This window comes from Rhagoletis zephyria, unplaced genomic scaffold (assembly GCF_001687245.7).
Source record: "Rhagoletis zephyria isolate East Lansing unplaced genomic scaffold, Rhagoletis_zephyria_1.1 Rzeph_scaffold_20388, whole genome shotgun sequence".
Taxonomy (NCBI): Eukaryota; Metazoa; Arthropoda; class Insecta; order Diptera; family Tephritidae; genus Rhagoletis; species Rhagoletis zephyria.
Genome location: NW_016177447.1, coordinates 1 through 8,500, shown reverse-complemented (window position 1 = coordinate 8,500; position 8,500 = coordinate 1). Strand labels below are relative to the sequence as shown.

Sequence of the window (8,500 nt, the reverse complement as noted above, 5' to 3'; positions counted from 1 at the left end):
GCACGAAGAAAGTGTAGTGCAAGTGTTAAGAGAGAATCAGAATTACAGAGGAACGAGAAATACGAGTACAAATCAGAGAAATAAATATTTATTTGTTAACGAACATTTAAAGAAAGCCGCGAATGAAGAAGAGGTGATAACTTTTCATAGCGCAAAGCTTTTAGAGTTACAGCATCGTCAAGGTAGAAAAGTAGTTGATTGAATGCTGTATGTGTGTTTAACGGTGTCAGAAAATGATACATGTACCCAGGGCCATCTGTAGAAAATTTAGCCTTAGCGAAGTTAAATAAAATATGCATGTAAATGCATTTATACAGCGCTAGGAAGTAATGCTAAATGGGAAAAAATTAAAATTTAAACAAAAGATTTAAGACACGAACTTGGTTAGTTCATGTGGCTGAATTTGGAATTTATACGAATAGAAATGAGTTAAGAAAATTATTTGAATATTGCTAAAAGAGGATTGATTTTTTTTTAAGTAAATTATGTAAAGTGTTTAAATAAATATTTGAGTAGGGCCGATCTTGTGCGTAGCGTGCTTATGAACAGTTATTGAACGTATTGTGATTAAATCCTGTCCTACATAATCTTTCCCTTCAATTTCTTACTGTCCCGGACGGATGCAAAGCACAGTTTGTATGCCCAAATTTGTCTAAAATATTAGTCGGAGCATAAACACATAGCGACGGTAATCCGGATTAAGGGCGGAGTTGATGCGATCATAATTTTACGAAGTAAGAAAGGCGCGTGCGGCAAGACTAGATTAAAATAAAATACATATATAATAAAATAAAATATATAATTTTAAATATTTATCGGAAAGTTGATCAAACATGGGTTCTACTGAGTTTTAGTAGTCGGCTACCGAGGGCAGTAAAGTCATATGCTTTGTTTGCTTCGTTTCATTTTATTTCATATTCGTTCATTCGCAATAGACCAGAGCTGGCCGTTTTCCGCAGGCAAGTAGACTTATTTTAACGGATCGCACCACTCCGTCCAGTTATAATCTGTTATAATTCTACAGATTTTTTTCTTTTATATGATACCTTATTGTTATCCTAAAATGCACCGAATTTTTAACAAATTTTTTTAAAATAAGCATATTTTTTTAAATTTCAAAGTCCCTTAAAAAACCTAACATCAGAGAGAAAAACTAAGTACGCAGTTTTACTATAATTTACCCATAGTTTCGCGAATATATTCATTTATTTGTGTGTAAAATTTACTGCCACACGGTGTTATAAGTAAATAAATCTACTTTTCTATGACTTAAGATTATCGTAGTTTTTCAGTGTCAATTTTTAATTTCACGCTTTTAAATGACCAAAAATCGCTCTATAGCTTTCAAGTCACTAATATTTTTTCATGCAAAAAATTACGTTCAGTCTTTAAACAGCCCAAAATGTATATGCGACCTTTAAGTTAAAATAAAATTATGGTTTTACGATTTCCCAAAATTTATGTCAAGTTTTTTAATTAACAGAAATAATCTCATTTGAATAAAGAGCCGTGAGCCAAGTTGATATACGGTTTGATGGAAAAAAAATAAAGTAACAGGTTTCAACCTGGATTTAGAATTGTACTTACCATTAGGAAATTCAAAATGAGTCGATTTCAAATTGAAGTGCTTAATAATTGCAATAATATTGATTTTTGTTATGAGTAAGAACACACAAAACGAACAAAGCTAATAAACACGTACATACATACATAAGTAAAATGTAAAAAAATATAATCGCTTGGCTCATAAAAGTATTAAAATCTTTAAACTCGTACATATTTATGCATGTATACATATATATGAACGTTAAAATAGTACTGTTTCTATACCCAAAACGAGGGATTAGCAAAAACTTGTTTGTAAATTTGCTATAGAATCAACGGTCTAGGTTATAAACAAAGTTTGATTAAAGCACAAATCAAATCCATTGTTTACACTTCACACTAAATTAATGCACAGTTACTTGTCTAATTGCTACAACAAAAAACCTGTAAACGGCAATAAAACTCAGCATCGATTGGTCCATTAAAATTTTGCTGCAAAATTGTCTATTTTAAATCATCAATAAAAATAGTGATCACAGTAAAATCATAAATAACAAATCATATTACCTTACAGGTATTTTAAGTTGAAAAACAAAAACAACAACAACCAACAAACGCGCGCAATATCTACCAACCATTTTTTAAAGAACAGAAAAAAGCAAAAAATAAGAAAAATAATAACAAAAACAGAACAATTCAGCACCTTTTGGACGTGGAGCAATCAAATAAAGCAACACTCGCTAAGCGGATTTATTAGCGCGGTAAGTTACTTAATCGTTTATTTATACCCTGCTAAGCACTCACAATTATTGACTTCCTACAACACGCTACTTCTATAGTGAGTATTTTTTTTTTTACATACCTATATACGCACACATACTAATGAACGTACACAGATTACAATCTGTTTGAACACATTAATAATTGCCTTTGGCGCTTGGTGTCATCGTACCGAAAGAATTCAGCCAACAGAAGTGATAGACACATAGTAGTTTTTCTTTTCGTATNCAAAATTCATGGCAATAAATAATATCCGTCACAGCCCAAAAAAAACATTGATCGTAAATTCCAAAGTCATTACGCGCTCCGCAGTTTTTTCTAGTTAGCAGACTGAGCCACTCGGCGACATTTGTAATTGTTTATTGCGGAAAAATTCCCATACCAAAACATTACCGGTTAGATTATTTCACTTTGTGTGGCACTCAGTGTCGCGTTGACATTCAGTTGGGCTTTGGTGTTTAATTATAATTCTTGGTTTACTTACGATTTTTTTTTTTTATTGAGGAAATTCATAATTAGGTAAAATTTATATATTTTGCATTGAATTGTGGCATTCAGTTACATACATACATATCTATTTTAATGGTATGTAAATTCAATTAAACGAGTTAATTGTGTTTTTGCTTTAATAAGTCTTAAATTATAAGCAGGCAGAAATGTCTCCCGAATTGTCTTCATATAAATATACACATCCAGCCGGAAAGTGTGCATTTCATAATAAAAAGCTAAAAAGGTTAGTTGTCTTTTGACTTTTATTATTTTGATCACAAAAGGCAAAAATAAAAGAAAAAATTTGTTTGAAATTTTTTAGCAGATATAAACAAGAAATTGTTTCTTGTTTTTTTAGTTTTATTTTTTAGTTGAAATCCGTGAAGATTACCGAGAAAATTCCAAAAATTCCCGAAATATTTCGAAAAATTGCGAAACCAACTGACATTTTTCCATAAAATACCAAGTGTTACCGAAAGCCCCTAAGAATTTCCAGAAAAGTCTCGTAAGCCACCAAAAGTTCCGAAAAATCACAAATCATTCAGAACATGCCACACTAGTCATTTCCAGCTGCAACTTGCAGGAGAGTAACGAAAGATTCTCTCTTAATTTGGAATATAAAAAAGCCTTTTCACCTTTGTTCGTCATCGTCCACGTTTCTGCATCATGTAAAAACCGTTATGATGAGAGATTTGTAGAGCCCACTCTTTTTTCGTCGTCTAAACATATTTTCAGTTGAGATAGGACGTTTTTGGACCAAATTCTGAGATAAGTCGATCTTCCACTCAACTTGTCGAGATAGTATTAAAGGTCGCATATTCCTTAATTATTGGTTGTGTTTATGCTGGATCCTAGGTAGACAAAGTCTTTCACTACTTCAAAGTTATAACTGCCAAAAGTGACTTGTATCCCAATACGCGAGGACTTTGTATGTGTTGCCCTGAGATACTTTGTATTGTACTCCTTCGCTGTTAGAAATGCTCTGCAAATAAGAGTGCACTAGAGAAAAGTGCTTTTGAGAAAAATATCTGCCGCCTTCTCCCAGAACATCCATTAGAATGCTTCTTAGGTCGACTACAATACTACAACACCATGGACGTACAGGGTACAGCAAGATGGATGCGCCTTCCTTGTAGATGGCAACTTTGCGATCAAAGTTTTTTTATTCCTATTATTTTTTCTTAATTTCATCTCACTTTTAAATTTATTAACCGACTTCAAAAAAGGAGGAGGTTATCAATTCGTCGGATCTTATTTGTTTATGTATGTTACCGCATAATTTGGACCACGTTAACCGATTTCTATAATTCTTTTTTAAAGGAAAGTTAGTACCTCACAGGTGGTCCCATACTAATATTTACTGTATAGTTCCGATCATTGGATCATGAAGAAATTAGCGGTACTCTTAAATTTGTATATGATAATTGAAGTCGGTTTTGTTTTTGCTTAAAAATTACTTTTTTAAACACATTTTGTTCTGAGGTTCAATATAAAATGCTCTCAAAAGCAAACCAAAAAAATATAATATTAACATAATTTTTAGCTGTATTTTTTTTATACTTTATAACAAGGAGAATTTATATAGGGTGGTGCTGTTTCATCAGTTGTGAATAGCGTTTGATTGTCAAAATTTTGTAGTTCGCTAGGGAGTGAGTGAAAATGGACAGTGTTTGTATTTTTTGTCGTCCTTTTCCATTCTGTGAAGGAGAATATCTGAAACTTGACAATGCCCCGCTAAAAGCAAAAACAAAATGCGTCACCAAAGCGGTCAATCGAACAACAGTGGAAAGGTAATCAAAGTGAATCAAAACGGCAAAAAAGCAAAAAATTTCATCAATATAGGAATAAATGGGCTTGCCACTTTACGAAGGTATTAATTTTAAAAATTTAATTGCAATAGAGATAAGTGGATATAAGCGGATGAAAATTAATAAACAAAATTTTAGGTCAAGAGAAAAAGCCTAAAAACAAAAAAAAAAGAAATATTTCCAGCCGGGTAGTTTTCTGCTGTCCTTTTGGCCTAGTCCAGAAAAGAGCTTGCCAGCACAGAAATCCAAGCCAATAGTTGTTTCGTTGAGGTTGGTCACCTTAAGTGTTTAGGAAATACTTTACTTGGGAAACATATTGCAGACGGTGTCCTATTAAGTCCTTGATCTGTGCATGCGGGATCATCAGATCATGATCACTGAAGCCAGCTAAAAATATGTACATATTTTAAATTAACTTAAATATGGAAGTGCAAGGAACGTAAGGGCGTTATACATATATTACCTTCTTTTTGGTTGTTTATGTTTCCGACAGGGTAGGAGTATGATGTATTGTAGAACGATTTTCCGTTGTCCCTTTTCAAATTTGGTTTGGAGACAAACCGGTTTCGACGTTGTGCCATCTTCTTCTTAATATTGTTAATGTTCTTGTTGTCAAGTTAAATTGGTAGTTATGCTTTTTTTTACGACAAGTATTATGTGATAATTGGGGTGTTGGTCGCACTCGCTAAATCATCAGCAAAATTACTAGCCGCTGGTAGTGGTGGTGCCCGAGTGGGCACAGTACATCAACACCTTATTGCCTTTCAAATGCTTCGAAAAAATGTTCAATACTATTTAGAATGGAAGTGAATAGAAGTTAAAGTTAGCAAAGTACAAAAAACTTAACAACTCCAACAATTCGCTAACAGCATCAACAATCAAAACTTCACTCAACTGTCACTCAGCGGCTAAAAAGTAAGGTAAATATTTACTTAGCCCATTGTTAATTGAATACACGAAAAAACACAAATATTTAGGTCACCCAGAAGTGTTTCTAACTAAGTGGATGGAAAATAAAGCCTATTCAGCAACTAAACGAAAGATCTGCTTAAGCGTGGTAGCAAACTAAAGCAGTTGGCGCTACATTCTGCTGAAAGCCAAACAGCTGGCGGCAGAGCCATAAAATATTAAATTTTGTGGTACAACAAATGGGTAACTACAGTTATACAAAGTTACAACAGCAACTGGAAAAATAATGCCAGCGGCGCGGAGTAAAATAAAAACTAATTTTAAAACTCATAACCAGCGTTGCCGCTTTAGTAATTTTTAACCAAAATTGGTACTTTTTTTCATTATTTATCAAGTTTGGTAATTTGAAAATTTATTTTTCAATTTGGTAACTTTTTCGATTCGTTTATACATGTCAAATATGTCAATATTGGTTCTGATTGCACATTAGTAAGTGGCCGGTAAGTGTTTCCCTTTATAGAAATACCAAGTAATCCTGAAAGTTTCGCAAGGCGAAAGTTGTTCCAGCATTCCTTGGCTACTAGGAGGATGTAATCTTTTACAAACTGCTTGAAAGTGGCTATTGCTAAGTATATCCATCGTGTCCCTTCCTGGAAGGTTTCGAGAGGTCGTACTTTCCCTGTCAGTTCGTCAGCGTTGCAATTACCATCAATTTTCCGGTGTACCCGGCAACCATATATATGAGTAGAATTCTACGTAAAGCTACGGTATTCAGCGAGGGACTTTACTCTGTCTATTTATGTGTGAGTCGAAAGTTTTCCATCAAGCGTTAAAGTTTTGATATATTTTCTTGTCACTTGTTTAGATACGGTGGTCGAAAAACTTATAGCCGCACCATATTTTGACAAGTTTTAACATATTATTTTTTTTTTTTTTGTAATTTAATTTGGTTATTTTTTTTTAAATATTGTTCTTTCCTTAACAAAACTCCAAAAATTTCAAATTTCACACTTCGTTAAATAGCTAAAAAAATTCAACAAACTTTCCTCAAAATTTTAGATGAATGGAGCTCTGATTGCATGAAAAGGTTGGTATCTTCGGATATACATATCGAGCCCTAACTGCCAAAATAACGTAAGCGAAATTTTTTTCAAAATTTTCTTTTCATGCAGAAATGTATCTAGAAGCTCTAGGAATATTTCTGCATCAAAAAGAAAATTTTGAAAAAAGTGGCTTACTTTATTTTGGCGGTTAGAGCTGTTTTGATCAGTTCTCACATAAAATAAGTTTGGTAATTTTTTTTGTTGAATTTGGTAACGTTTTCCGGTGATTTTGGTAAAAAATAAAAAAAAATTTGGGCAACACTGCTCATGACATACTCGTTTGGACAAAGCCAACAAAGGCAGTTTGTGTGTAATTATGCGTTGGGAGAGGGCTGCCGTGAAACATTTGAGGCGTAATAATGTGTCAGTGTTATGTTGTACTTCAAGTGTATATTTCTTTCATTTTTTTTTTTATTTTACACCAAATAAAATCTTTCTATTGAAGCAAATCTCTTAAATTGTTTGGCTTGGTGGTGAAAATCTACTTTCTTGTCACTTAATCGTCATTAAAATGTATCACCAAAAAGTTGTTGATCTCTGTGTTTTTTTTTTTTGCACTCATAAACATATGTACATACATATGTATGTACCACATTAAAAGCTAATTTTAGCATAAGATTGGGAAAGAGCAAGCAATTGTTACCAATTGAGTGTTGAACAAGCCTCATAAAAACTGGCATTAAATGTCATTAAATTTAAAAGCCAAAAGCGGAAAAGGTTCCCTGCGCTAATATTTACAATAGCAACATGTGTTTAAATGTACTTACATATGTACATACATACATACACATGTATGTAGACACAATAATAGTACAATGGCCGCAGCAAACAAACGATTGTGACAACGAACGCGATTTTCCGAGTAATCGCATTTTAATCGCAACTTAATTTTATTTTGTTTTGATTTTAATGACTGTCGTTTGCAAGTGGTGCAGCGCATTTAAACGGTACTACGACAAACAAACTGAATGCAATACTCTTAAAACTGAATTGTTTTTGCTCATAGGCATTTCTTTTGAAAATTGCGAATAACGCAGTACCCACGCGCTCGGACCTTATAATGCGCAAAATACTCGTCGTACGCAGCTGCATTGCTGGTCAGACCTGATCAAAAACGTTTATTTTTTTTTTGTTGTTATTGTTTATTTTGACAAAATTGCGCTCAAAACTGGTTGTGGCAAAAAAAAAAAAAAACTTGTACACATTCGGTACAGACATTTTCGAAAATTATAGTCACACGGGGAGATGTACAGCAGGAATGCAGAAAACCAGTACGCTGACCATTGCACTTGTTAAGCTGAAAATACGCAGTAAAATTGTTAAAGAAAAACAATCTCGCAAATGAAATCACTATAAAAATTCCACAACCACAGGCGCACAGCACAAAAATTAAAGAAACCATGATCACAAATGCGATAACTAAATTGAATTTAAAAAAAAATTAGCAAAAATAAAAACCGCGCCAAAGTAAATTTAAGGCAGCCATAAACAACCACAAAAATGTGCAATAGTGGCACCGACGCACAGTGGTGCAATGTGCAGAACTAGAGTAATTTGATTACATTTTTTTTTTTTGTAATTTTTCAATAAAATTTTTATCAAATATGCAAGAATATTGTCTACATAAGAGTAAATACAACTTTGTTTGAACAATTTTGGCTACATACATAAAAATATAACGATATCCAAAATGTCATAGTAAGTAAAAAGTGAAAAATTTAATTGTGTGTGCAATGAAAACTGAGTATTTTTAGGGCTTAATAACTTGTTGAAAGAAATTTTGTTTTAACTCCATTTCTTTCTCAGTCATTGTTTTAAGTAAGAAAATTCAGGAAATGTAAAAAATATTACCTATTGGAGCTGATA

The 8,500-nt window shown here is 32.9% G+C and overlaps 1 long non-coding RNA gene across 1 annotated transcript; it reads left to right on the top strand.

Annotated features, from left to right (window-relative positions):
• The first annotated feature begins 6 nt into the window (after positions 1–6).
• On the top strand, positions 7–2,272 carry LOC108380799 (uncharacterized). The gene is made up of 2 exons (XR_001849588.1): positions 7–182; positions 2,120–2,272. It is a non-coding gene; the product is annotated as an uncharacterized LOC108380799 (long non-coding RNA).
• Positions 2,273–8,500: the final 6,228 nt, after the last annotated feature.